The sequence below is a fragment of the Bacillus rossius genome, chromosome 3 (genome assembly GCF_032445375.1).
Source record: "Bacillus rossius redtenbacheri isolate Brsri chromosome 3, Brsri_v3, whole genome shotgun sequence".
NCBI lineage: Eukaryota > Metazoa > Arthropoda > Insecta > Phasmatodea > Bacillidae > Bacillus > Bacillus rossius.
The window spans coordinates 111823352-111836258 of NC_086332.1; the positions used below are offsets into that span (position 1 = coordinate 111823352).

A 12907-nucleotide genomic window follows, 5' to 3' on the forward strand; every position below is an offset into this window, starting at 1 on the left:
AGTAAGCAGCGTGTGTAAAGAATGATGCTCATTTGATTGGTGAGGCAGTTTGGCCATGTTATTCACGCAGGGCTAAGGCAGCCATGTTGCTTTTCACTTTGGTCTCAGCATTGGTAGCAAATGAACGTCTCATGCATCGGAACAATCATTTTCAGCAAATGTGATATGTAGTCCATTCCTGAATTTGATATAATGAAGCATACCAGGTGCCAACCCATTTGAGACATTTGTGTTTTGTTTTGGACTCTTTACCTGCGAAATATTTGCAACATTTCATGGGTGCTAGAAGTTTCAAGGCATCTCCCTCATTGGTTTGACTGCAAGATCATCTTCCTGAAATCTATGGAATCTAAGCATCGTCTTCCTCAGCCAAGTAATTATTGAGAAATTGTTTTGGAATAAACTTTAAAATAATAAGAACAATTTGTATGTCATATATTTTTCTTCAAAGACCATTATTTAACAAAATATATATTTTTAAAAATCTAAATTAAAAATTTCCTGTTTAGTATTTAGGTTGGTCGTACTTGTCATTATGGACACCTTCAATGCATCTCCATTATCATATAACCACTATGCACCTTCAGCTCTGTAGTAATGACTCCATACTTCAACTCTTGGTCTGCTCACATGAATTACTAAAAACTCATCATTAGAGACATGTTACATGGTGAATTGCATTAAAACCTAAATAACACTAAAAAAACATGTCAATAAACCATTTAACCCCAAAATGCAAGTTAAATAATGAAACTAAGCCACATTCAACCAAAACTTAACACAAACCACAAAGTAAGTTCTCATTTTATGTTCTAAAGTGCATATATCAGAAAATAATATAATTTGTTTGATTGTGCATCTCTTATTGAATGACTGTTAAAACTACAAATATTTATAGATTTTATCTTTATTTATCTGAATGTATCAGTTTTAGAAAAATTTATTACAAATAATTTAACTGTACAAATGCAGCATGTTAACATTACAAATTTTTGGTACAACAAGTATTACAAAAAAGTATTTTTGATAAACAAACTGACTTTTAAATACACAACAGTAATGTAAGTTCACTAAAAAGAAAAAAAAGTTTATACACAAATTTAATACTTAATTGTTTATTATATTTATTGTAATCAGGAACTTATTGTTATTATGTAATTATTAATTGTTTAACAAATGAGAAAATGACGCTAGTTGAAACTAAAGATAAAGGATGGAAATGCTTAGAAAAAAATAGAAAATAGAAACAGAAATATTAAAAGAAATAAGAATGAAAGTCCACAGGAGCAAGAAAACAGAATGTCGGTATGAGAGTTTATGTATTAAATAAATTAAGAAACAAAAGTCAAAAAGATTGAAACTATCGTTTTACTATGATATGTGATAATCAAACAAATGAAGATACTGAACACCATGCTCAGCAACGAATGTTACCGTATTTACCTGCAGAAGATTCGCCCCTATGTATGGGTCACAGCTATAATTTGGGAAAAAAAAATTCAATTTTTTCGCCGCCTTCGAATAGGAGTCACACCATATATCTGTCTACAGTAGAATACAAGTGAAGTCTTTATTCTGTGTCTCAGCTTATTGGTGCGTACGAAATACGGTACTGGTGTTAACCCTCAGTTTTATCATGGAATGTTACATTTCTAAGCTGAGAAATCTCACGCAAAAAAAAACAATAATGCTGTTCACAGTTGCGTTTTAAAAACCTGTCGAAATACACACATGAATATTGTGCCATTTCACGGACATTTACAAGTGTGATGGAGGGAGAACCGTCACCCGCTACATGGCCACACACACACACATAAAAGGCTAGTTAATTTTTAGATTTTCCCTCCTCCAGCCAAATGCCAGCCCAGCAAGTGGCCTAACTCGCTGGAGCCGGCTGGCATCTGGTGCAGCGGCCGGGCAGACAAACAATGGTGCCTTTCATAGTACTTTTCACAAACTGCTCCGACATTTTAACTAAACAATTCATACTTACTCATAACATATTTTTAAAAACCAACACAGGATAGGTATTTACATACATACTCAAAAACACATTGCAATCAAAAAATTTTTTTTACCCAAAAAGTAAAAGTCGGACTACAGTTTTTAAAACTCAAAATCAGCATAAATAAGTATGCATACATAAATATGTATTAGATTCCGGCTAAATTTTTTTAAAACTCAAAACCAGCATAAAATGTGCGACCCAGAAGCGGGTAAATAAGGTAACTTTGATTCTAAGCTGGGCAGTCATGGTGCACAAGTTACAAATAACTATATACTTGATAAAGCTGTTATAGGAAACAAAAATTTGGCTTAAGGCCTGGTGTATGTAGCTCTAAGTGTTGAGAAAACCCTCGAAAAAGTAGAAATTTCTGATTTAGAATCAAATACATTATTGAGTAGGCCACATGACGAAGAGCATTGTCAGAAATGATAGGATTGCAAAGTCTAATTTTGCCTGTAATTGACATTATATACTAATATATATATAAATTTGTATAATACCCACACAATAAATCAATTCAACATATTTAAGCTGTTATTTTTCACTAAAGAGTTCTGACGTGTTTCTGCTTACAGTAAGGTACCTATAGTATTGACATGATATCCATAATAACTCTAACTACACATTCATGCTGTTTGTCATTAACCTTCGCAGTCCAAGTTCAATCCAGTCCAGCACATCCTTGACCATAGTTAGGTACCTACCTTGTTATTGGATTGTCATAAACCTAACATTACCTCAACCATTAGACATTTCATAAGTTATTTTTAAGAGTTCACTGGTGTATATTCAAAGTACAAGATTCAATAACAATGAAATTAAAATAGGACCACCTAGAATGCAGGGCCATAGCCAGGATTTTGTGAAGGTGGTGGTCCAGGATAACCACTAAAATGTTTTTGTAAGTTTTCTTCATGACTGAATTAAAAAATCTAATTGACTGTCACACTAAAATATCATGGAATAATAGACTTAACTTTCAGAACTCCAACATTCACACAAAGAAATTGAACTAATGATTTTGTTTGAGAGAAGAAAACTAACATATTATATATCTTAATATATATAAATCTCGTGTCACAATACTTGTCCTCAATGGACTCCTAAACCACTTAACCGATTTCGATGAAAATTGGCATTTAGGTGTAATATTTTCCAACTTGAGAGATAGGATAGTTTTTATTTCGATTAATGGTCTTAATCTTATAATTTTAGAGTTTTCTAATGTGATGTATGTATGAGTTGGCAGAAAATCACCACGGCAATGGCTGTAGCATTGTTGATGCTTCATTCGTCTCCATGGCAACGACTATTTCATTGTTAGTGTAGTCCTCATCACTCATTAAATACAGACCACCAATTTTTAGATATATACAGGTAAATAACTATACACTGGTAGAACAAAGTCGGTCGGGATTTGAAAGTGATATAAATTATTCAAATTAAGAAGACAATTACTAACTACATCTGATTTCTAAAAAGGTCCCCTTCACCAAGTCAACTGATTTCGATGAAAATGGGAATTTATGTGTAATTTTTTCCAACTTGAGAGATAGGGTAGTTTTTATTTCGATCAATGGTCTTAAAAATTTATTATTAATAATAAACTGATCATCAATGTTGATTGGTGTTTAAGCCCGGGAAACAGTGGGCACTTCGTCTCCATGACAACGTTGCGTGCTTGAGAGTCGGGAAACCTTCGGTGCTATTCGTTTTTTCTTCGGTACATTACAAAGCATTGTATTAAATTTTTGTCAAAATTAATTAATTTTCATTTTATTTCATTTATTATAACTGTAAATAAGAGATTTGGTCTCATTTCCCCCTCCCCCCCCCCCCCCAATTAATACAACCGTGCGAAGCCGGATCGGGCAGCTAGTATGTATATATATTAGGGATGGGACGAATCCACATTTTGGTCGAATCCGAATCCTTGTTCGAATCCTCAGTGTTTGTCATCGAATCTCGAATCCCAGTCCCACACTAAACTTCACATGTTATTAAAAAAAATCACACATTTATTTTAAAAAATTACATAGGCCTATGTATTAAAAAAAATCACATGTGTATTTATAAAATTATAAAATAAGTGCATAGTGTATACACCTGATATAAAATACAGACAAATAACCTCAAAAACCACACACGTAAGTTTGCATCTGTCTAATTCTCTGTTAAATTAATCCTACCTATGTTTTCAATAAAATACATTTGTATAACAGACACCATTTAAAAAAATTTACGTTTTTTTCTGTAATGTTATATTATTGAAGGTTGGAAATGATCGAGTAGTTATGCTAATTGACAAAATGCAGCGTAGTTTATCTTATGTTTGTGCTTTTTCCGTTACCTTTATAATACAGTTTAGGTATACAATTTTCTAGAGCTGGACGAACCTCAGTTCTCTGGTTTCGAACCGAGCCGAACCAAACCTCATACATAAATGTTTTGAATTAAAATGAACCGACCACCAGAATTTTGGTCTTTAACTGAATGGTGAGAAAGAAAAGTTCTCCAGCTATATGTAAAATTAAAACATTATATAGCTTAGCTTTATTAAATTGCAAAACATGTTATAAGTAAAGTTTATGCAATAAATAAATAATGAAGGAAATAAAACAGTTTAGAGAAAATAATTTTGCATTTAATTTCTTTATATATATACATACTTTTAATTCATGAAGAAGTTCCATCTAAATTTCATTAAGAGTATCTTCCTTTTTCAGTGTACACTAACCTTCATTAAAAAAAATATAATAATATTATAAAGATGACCAACATTCAGCACAATGCCACATAACATATTTTTGTGGTAGACATAACCTAACATTTTTAATAAGTAAAACTTTTTAATAGGACATTAAAAAAAGTCGAATGTGAATTAAGTTACCTATCTACATTACAAAACCCGCTGACTGCAGTTGCTGTTTTCTTGGAAGAATGCTGCTCATCAGAAGAAACATTAGACATTTTTTGGGTGGTTCTGGGTCATCTGGGTCGTCATTATCTATTCTCCATTTGGAAAACTTCAACGACGTAAGCCTGCTCATCGCAAATCACCTCAAGAACAATAATATTGTAAACGTAACGTAAGAAGTGTGGTTATAGAAATTTGCGTCAGAAAAAAGAAAACACGAGAAATAATGATGGCTGCCGCGACTATGCTAGTCAACTTAGTACCGTACTGTAAAATTTACTGGACCAGTATTTTTAATACACAAAATTAAATTAATATTTTCAGTACCTGACTGTTATAACCAAAAAGGCCAAAGAAAATAAATACATCCCAGTAATTTAAAATACGTAATTTACGTAATCATTTCCTACCGCATTTGTCTTGTGTTAACTTGATCACGTTAGTTTTGCCGAAATACGAGAGTTCTCGTACATGCGCTTTAGTTTAACGTATGTGGTACGCAATGTTTGGTGATTTTACAACACTTCTCGTACACGCACTATAGTTAAAGGTATAATATACAATACCTTTGGCATTTGTACGATAGTTTATATTACGTAGTACGAGAAATGCATACCAAAATCTCTGAAGTAAACAAAAAACAAAGCGCGCCTATATGAAAAAAATGCTATGCGAGTTATGCGACGATTAATAATTTTATTTTTATTTTGTCTGCGCTTGAAACTGTTGAGGCGACGGTTATGCGATAAAAGTCGGAATATTACAAGTAATGGAATTTTGTTGTGCTGTTTTGTGAATGGTCTCAAATGGGGGTTAGAAAATTATAAAAACGTAATTTTTTTTTAAACGAACGTTCGGTTTTTCTAATATATTTTATGAGGTTTCGATGAACTGAAAGTAAGGGTTCGGTTCGGTTCTAAATTTTCGAACTCCGCCCAGCACTACAATTTTCAATTACTACCTAAAACTCTTTAAAACCCACCTCGAATCCTACCTCGAATCCCACCTCGGATCCTACGAATCCTCGAATCCATAGAATTCGGTATATTCGACGAATCCAAGATTCGAAAATCCCATCCCTAATATATATATATATATATATATATATATTCTGTAGAACGTGGTATTTTTAATTATTGCAATTGGGCGCCTAATTTTATATATATATTTTAAAAGTAATGCCAAAGGTTAGGAATTTTGACGTAACTAGTTATACCTTCCAAAATATTAGTTTTTTTATTATTACCTTGACTTAACAGAACAAGCGAACATACATGACATCTATTTAGGTAATCAAATAGTCTCATATATACTATATTAGTGATAGTTATCTGTATGCGGACATATATTCCTAGAGAGCCAAAATCTAAGTAAAGGTATTTCATACTAGTAATGTCTCGATTCACGTAACCTTACGTCTAGTTCAGTTGTTCGGAGACACTGCGAACTCTGCAGCACTGGACATCTGGGTAGCGGTAACCATAGACAAGGACGTTTTCGACCAGCTGAAAACTACGAATACTACTGTTCTAGTTGTAAAATTAGATGACGACAGTCCAGCATCCTCCTCTGATCCTGAAAAGTCTTTATAATTAATTTGAAACGATCTCACCGACGTAGACCACATGGAACCTTGGATGTATGGTCGTCATGGTTGTGTCGGGAACTCAGGCCTCAGAATTCTTGTGACAGCGACTGACGGCTCCGACCATTGTCCTTCAGGGATGGAAAGTAAGAAGATTCGAACCCAGGATGGTCATGAATGTAGATATCAACCGAAAAATAAGTTCATTCTTGAAGTTCGAAAATCCATAATTCTGTCAAATTAATGCAGAATTTCATGAACCCAACTTGACGTCTACCAAAATAACGGAACTCCGCTGTAGTCTCTTCTTGTGAGCTGAACGGAAATGTAAAAAGAAGTACGACCCTCACTCAGTATGTATCTTCCTATCCAGATAATTTTTTCTTATTTTATTATGTTTTTTTACACATCCATATTCCAAAAACCACTATCGAACGAATACCTGTTTATAGCAACCATAGATGAACTAACCAAAGCTGGAATTGAAAATCCACAGACTTATGCAAGTAGGAATAACGAGAATTTAAACCGCGCTAAAATGTAGTAATGGTTTTATAAATGCATAGATAAAATAGCTTTGCAATAGCATCATTAATTAGATTTGAGGCTCTCTATTCACATCTTTCTCCTACTGTTTTTAACATAAAACCTTTTAAATAAATTACATCAATTTTGCACTCATAATCTCATAAAAAAAAGAAAAAGAAAAACTGTAAACATAGTGACGGTTTACAGAGCCGCTCCAGATGATTGAATGTTAATTACATTGGAATTCTTGAAAACATCTTAATTTTTTTCTCAAATGAAATAATCTATGTACAATATTTCTTCCTAGTCTATGATAAGGTCTTTTTAACAGAAATCCATTTAGATGCAATAAACAAATAACTACGATCATAATGTTGCTCTTAGCTGTGAAGGTACAATGTAACATTTACCAATTAAATTACGTTTTCACATAGAATTACAAATAATTAACCAAACAAACAACATAATCCTTCAAACAAACTTAAACATATAAACAGATACATTAATATATGACATAAATCATTATTCATTTCAATCAAAGCTTGAAGTTGGTTAGTACCCATTTTGTAATGTTGCTTAAAGTTTTTGTCTTTCAACTGGATATACAGTAAACTCCCGGTATATCGCGCCTCGATTGATCGCGGAATCGGGTATATCGCGGGTCAAACCATGTCCCCCAGTCAGAAATGAATAATAATAATGGAATAAATGGTTGACAGCCGATTAGGATAATTTTTCGTTGTAACTAACAAACTAAGCATCGGGCAGAAAAAAGCCTAGGCGTAGAAAATGTCCGCAGTAAAATTCTAAACAAGATATCTCCGTACATTATTTCTCTATCTTGTAGGGTTTTCAAATTATGATCCAATCCAGCCCAGTGATATTTTCTGAAACACTAGTTCTTAACGTCGCTTTATCTCACAAATGAAGCATCGGAACGGGGACCTGATAAAGCCCACCGTCCAGCGACATTATCCAGCGTGACTCGGCTGGGGATTGATGTTGGATAGGCTTGGTTGTCGGCAAGCGCTGGGTAGGGAGAGACGAGCCGAGTTTATGGAGAGAGGTAGATATCAGAGCGGGCAGAAACATGACGAGGGGGAGTGGGGGAGGGAATGTGTTCACGCAGCACATAGGCAGAGCATGAGTCACTTGACTGAGCAGCGTCGCTGCGTACAAGGCAAAATCAGGTAGTCCGGTGTTTAAAATTACACTCCAGAATCTTAATTGGTACTTTACTGGACATCTGTATATAAATGTTTTGTTACAACTTAAACCTACAGACGTAATATTATTGGGTAATTCATTGTATTATACAAGTTCATCTTTTTACTTTGGTATAATGTTTTAACATTAAATAGTAAAGTAAATCGGCTAGCGTATTTTTAATCTTTGCCCAGGAATTCACAGTGGTCCAATATTTACGTGAACCATACTGTACCACTTTTGCCGTGAGGTAGTAAACAAGTCCCGGAAATGTTTATGTGTAGCGGTCTCCCGACCTTTAAACAGAGGCTGGGGAATATAACACTTGCCGATCCGAGCCACACACACTCAGCAACTCGACACAGCGTTTGGTGAAATAAGTAAAGACAAAGTTTAACACGGTTTTTAATACGGCGTCACTGATTACGCTAAAATTAAATTGGCGCAATTTTTGTTTCCCACATGTGACCATTTATAATTTACTGTAAGCATGGATAATAAAGTTTAACCACTTGACACTATAGACGATTCTTTATTTTTTATTGTACGAATGCTAGAATCGTTTTTTTCCTGTATCTGCGGCCTGCTTCTACAAAAGACAAGCTATCTGTAAGTAAATCTAGAATTTTTATTTTGTCAATCAAACTCGGTACTTTGCGATTTTTATTCGGTTTGAAGTATCACTACGGCCTTTCTTTTTAGAAGACTTTGACCACAGAATCGTGTGTAACCGCACACACTGCACTTACTTTGTTACGGACACTGACGAAGCAGATATTGTGGCTAACACCACGAGACTGGCAGCAGCAGCTTGTGTGCCGCACGTGTGTATGGCGGCGTGTGGCGCGCTCGTAGGCCGTGCGACAAACTGTGCGCGGCACGCAGAAAAATAAAAACAATTCAACATTTAATATTTATCTTTAAAATTTATTATTTTTATTTTTTCACCCGTGTTTAGTGAAAACTGCGGATGCAAAGTCCGTACAAAGGCGGGCCGTCTATACTGTGCGTGCTTGCCGACCTATTAGAACACAGGCGGTGTTTTATGCCTTTTGACCTTGGTCACATCGAAACATCGCGGTTATGCAACAACGCGGGTAAAAGTTATGTCCCCCGACAACCGCGTTAAATAGGGATTGTACTGTATATCATATAATTTTGATGTTTAATCACTTCACAACTATCTTAATATAATAGTGTCCACTTCTTATTTTCTGAAGGTATTGTGTGTCACTTTACACCAAAAATAGTTTATACGTATTATAGTTTAGATAGTCTTTTCTTTTTAGCTTTATCTTTCAACTTGAAGACTAAACTACCTATTTGGCTCTCTCTAACTAAAATGCTTGTAGTCAACATATGACATGACAGTTAATTAACTATTACATATTAATATGTGTTTCAATTTACTATATAATAATTGATACATACAGAGTCCCCTCTTAATTGTTAATAATGTTCTCAAAATTATTACATCACAATTCATACTAAAAGGTAACTATATTTATCGGAATTCATAAAATAATTTTACATGTACGCAAATATTATGAATTGGTTTGTATAAGTGAAGTTCAACAAAGTAATGTTATATTGTAAGAATATGCATTCATTTTGTGATACTCTCAGGAAAATAACAAGGAATTATAATAATAGAAAAAATGTTATATAGAAAAAAAATGTGCAAGATCAACAGGTGGGAACCAAAATCAAGAAACTATGGACAGAGACGTACATGTTTGTTAAGCGGAAGACAAATTTAACGTGCTAACCTTCTTCGTGATATTCGTGATACTACTATTGGCGTATGTTCTTCTTCCAATGGAATTTCTTACTAATTTGTTATCTTCATTTATGCAATTCTTCTTTGTGACATAGTGCCACTATACGTATAAGGCTACAAAACAAAAACAACTATATATATATATATATCCTCACTACAACTTCTCTGTGGTGGGACTAAATAATCGACGGCGAATGCCTACGTTACAACGAATGTCTGCACTGGACGTTGCGCAGTGGACTTAAATCGTCGATATGCTCAATAGCAAAAGTAAACTGCCCTCATTGGTATTCATACTCAATGGACAATAAATTATTTAGCCTGTTAAACATACGTTATTAGCTTTACTAAATAACATATTAGCATTGCTTATAAACGAAGCATTTGATAGTCAAAAAGAATACTTCCATGTTTCCTTCTTCTGCGAGGTAATTACCGCCAATAAGTAAGTATCTATCATTTATATGATAATTCACGAGGTTGCTGGTCGATAAGGCCTTAATTGAGTTATATTGTACTTCCCAATGGTCTCGTCACTGTCTAACTTCTGTAGCACATAACAGTTCTCGTTTATCTTTCCCTTATTTTGATGTTACAGACTTGTAATTTTAATTTTGTCAAATTTACCCCTTTGTTGTCACTAGTGACCGGTGTTCGTGGTATCGTATCAGCGATCTCTACTAGTTTAACTGTATTGGTTTACTGGTAATGGTGGTAGGTATTTCCCGCGTAACCATTGAGTCCGATATCGCTTCTATGCCCTGCGGATTAGCATAGTAGACTGCAGTATTAATAGGTTCTTGCTTCTGAAACTGTGTAGAAAACTGAGTAGCTGACCGATCTGGTTTAGTATAGGCATTTACATGATTTCCTGGTATGGGGTTGTTATATATGTCATTTCTCGACTGATTAATCTGTAGTGAGTTACAGTGATTTCTGTTTAGAGCTTGTGTGTTTTGTGTAGGCTGAGGTATGTCGACCGAACAATTTTCAACAGTTCCTTCATAATATTTGAACACGCCTGCTTCGTTCCTATGTGCATGTTTATTTTCTCGCTGTCGAGGTGATCTAGAATGTTTATTCGGCGATGTCTGTGGAGTATTGTACGAACATTCGCCGCTCCAATTCCTTTGTGGTGTTGATTGTGGTCTATCATGACTTTGACGATATTGATTTTTTTCGGGTCTAGTGTACCAAGAATCATCCTGTTGTTTTCCAGAATCTTTTGAATACCGTTCTCGCTGTCGGTGATAATGTTTGTGGTTATTATACCACTCATTCTGATTACGTTTGGGCTTGTTATTACGCCATACTAACGTATTAACTTGAGGTGTGTGACGAGTGTTATTTTGTTTATCGCCCTCATTGCGACGCTGATTCCAAGGCTGGTATACAGGGTTAGGTTTGGTATATATAGGTCGTTGGTTCTCCTCGCGATCGATGTTGTTCGTTCGATTCTGACGATCTAAACGTTCGTAAGCTAACAATTGTTCTCTAAAATCCGAAATATTCTCGAAATTTCGTCCGGACAAATGAAGCTGGTATCTCATTGGTAATTGTCCTAAAACCATTGCTACAAATTCCCCGTCGTCCATCTCTACATCTAAATATCTCGTTCGTTCGAACATATCACTCAAGTGTCCCTCTAATGATCTATTTCTCTTTGGATCAAATTTTTCCCCGTGTAACCTCGCACGTAGATTTCCCTGTAGTTTCAAACTCCAATATTGATTTAGAAATAATTTCTTAAACTGTTCGTAAATTGATATGACATGATGATGCACTTCCCACCAATAGTAAGCTGTGCTCTTCAAACTGCTACTTAAACATTTTAATTTTTCACTTTCGGTAAGATTAAAATGGGATGAATACTCTTCGAACGTTTTCAAAAATTTTCGTGGATTTTCGTGAGATTTAGCCGAGAATGTGGGCTTATCCTCCACCCAATGACGTGAAGGATGGTTCAAAACTGATGTAGGATCAATCATCACAATAGGTTGTCCGTCAACTGTATGCACTGTTTTCCCTCGCGTTTCATTGCCCGTGATATTACTGTGCACAGGTATAGACGAAAATGTAGCACGTGTTTCTAATGGAATTGTAGTGTCTGAACTCGCAGTTGGTAGGTCTGCGCGTTGTAGTGAAATTCCTTGAACTCGACTCTCTAATTGCGCGATTCGGTGAGTTACTATTTGAATTTCGTCTGATGTATCTGTTTTGTGTTGATTTAGTTCCGTACGAACCTCTGCAAACTGATTTTCCGTAGTCCGAACATACTGCGAAATCTGTTCCTCTGTTGTATGTTTTACAGTTTCTTGACACGTTGCCTCTGTGTTGACTAGGCGTTGATTTATGTCGGATATCTGTTCATCTACCGTTGTGAATTTAACCTTTACCGACTCGTTAAAAGTCCGTACTTCATTACGGGTTTCGTGTATTTGCGAAGCGAAATGTTGCACGACTTCTGTCATTCTATCATTTACTTTATCAATTTTATCAGCTAGCTTACGCGTTAACTCTTCCGACTGTCTACGCGACTCTTCCAACTGTCTACGCGACTCTTCCGACTGTCTACGCGACTCTTCCGACTGTCTACGCGACATCTCCTCCAACTGTGTACGTGACTCTTCCGACTGTCTACGCGACATCTCCTCCAACTGTGTACGTGACTCTTCCGACTGTCTACGTGACATCTCCTCCAACTGTGTAGTTAATAGTTGTGCGATTCGTGTCCAGTCGTCTGCATTAAGTGTGCTAGTAACATTACTCTGTGTATTAGCTGTGGGCCTAGAAATATTTACATGTTCCGTGTCAGTTTCAACTCTTTCGACCTGTGGTTCTATGACAATCCCTTCACTAACCTCCATGTTTGCGATAGTGTTC

At 35.3% G+C, this 12907-nt stretch overlaps 1 protein-coding gene across 3 annotated transcripts in view; it reads right to left on the bottom strand.

Annotated features, from left to right (window-relative positions):
* Positions 1–12907, bottom strand: part of LOC134531144 (2-oxoisovalerate dehydrogenase subunit beta, mitochondrial) — a 78725-nt gene that overhangs the window by 21393 nt on the left and 44425 nt on the right. The gene's annotated exons all lie outside the window — the stretch shown is intronic.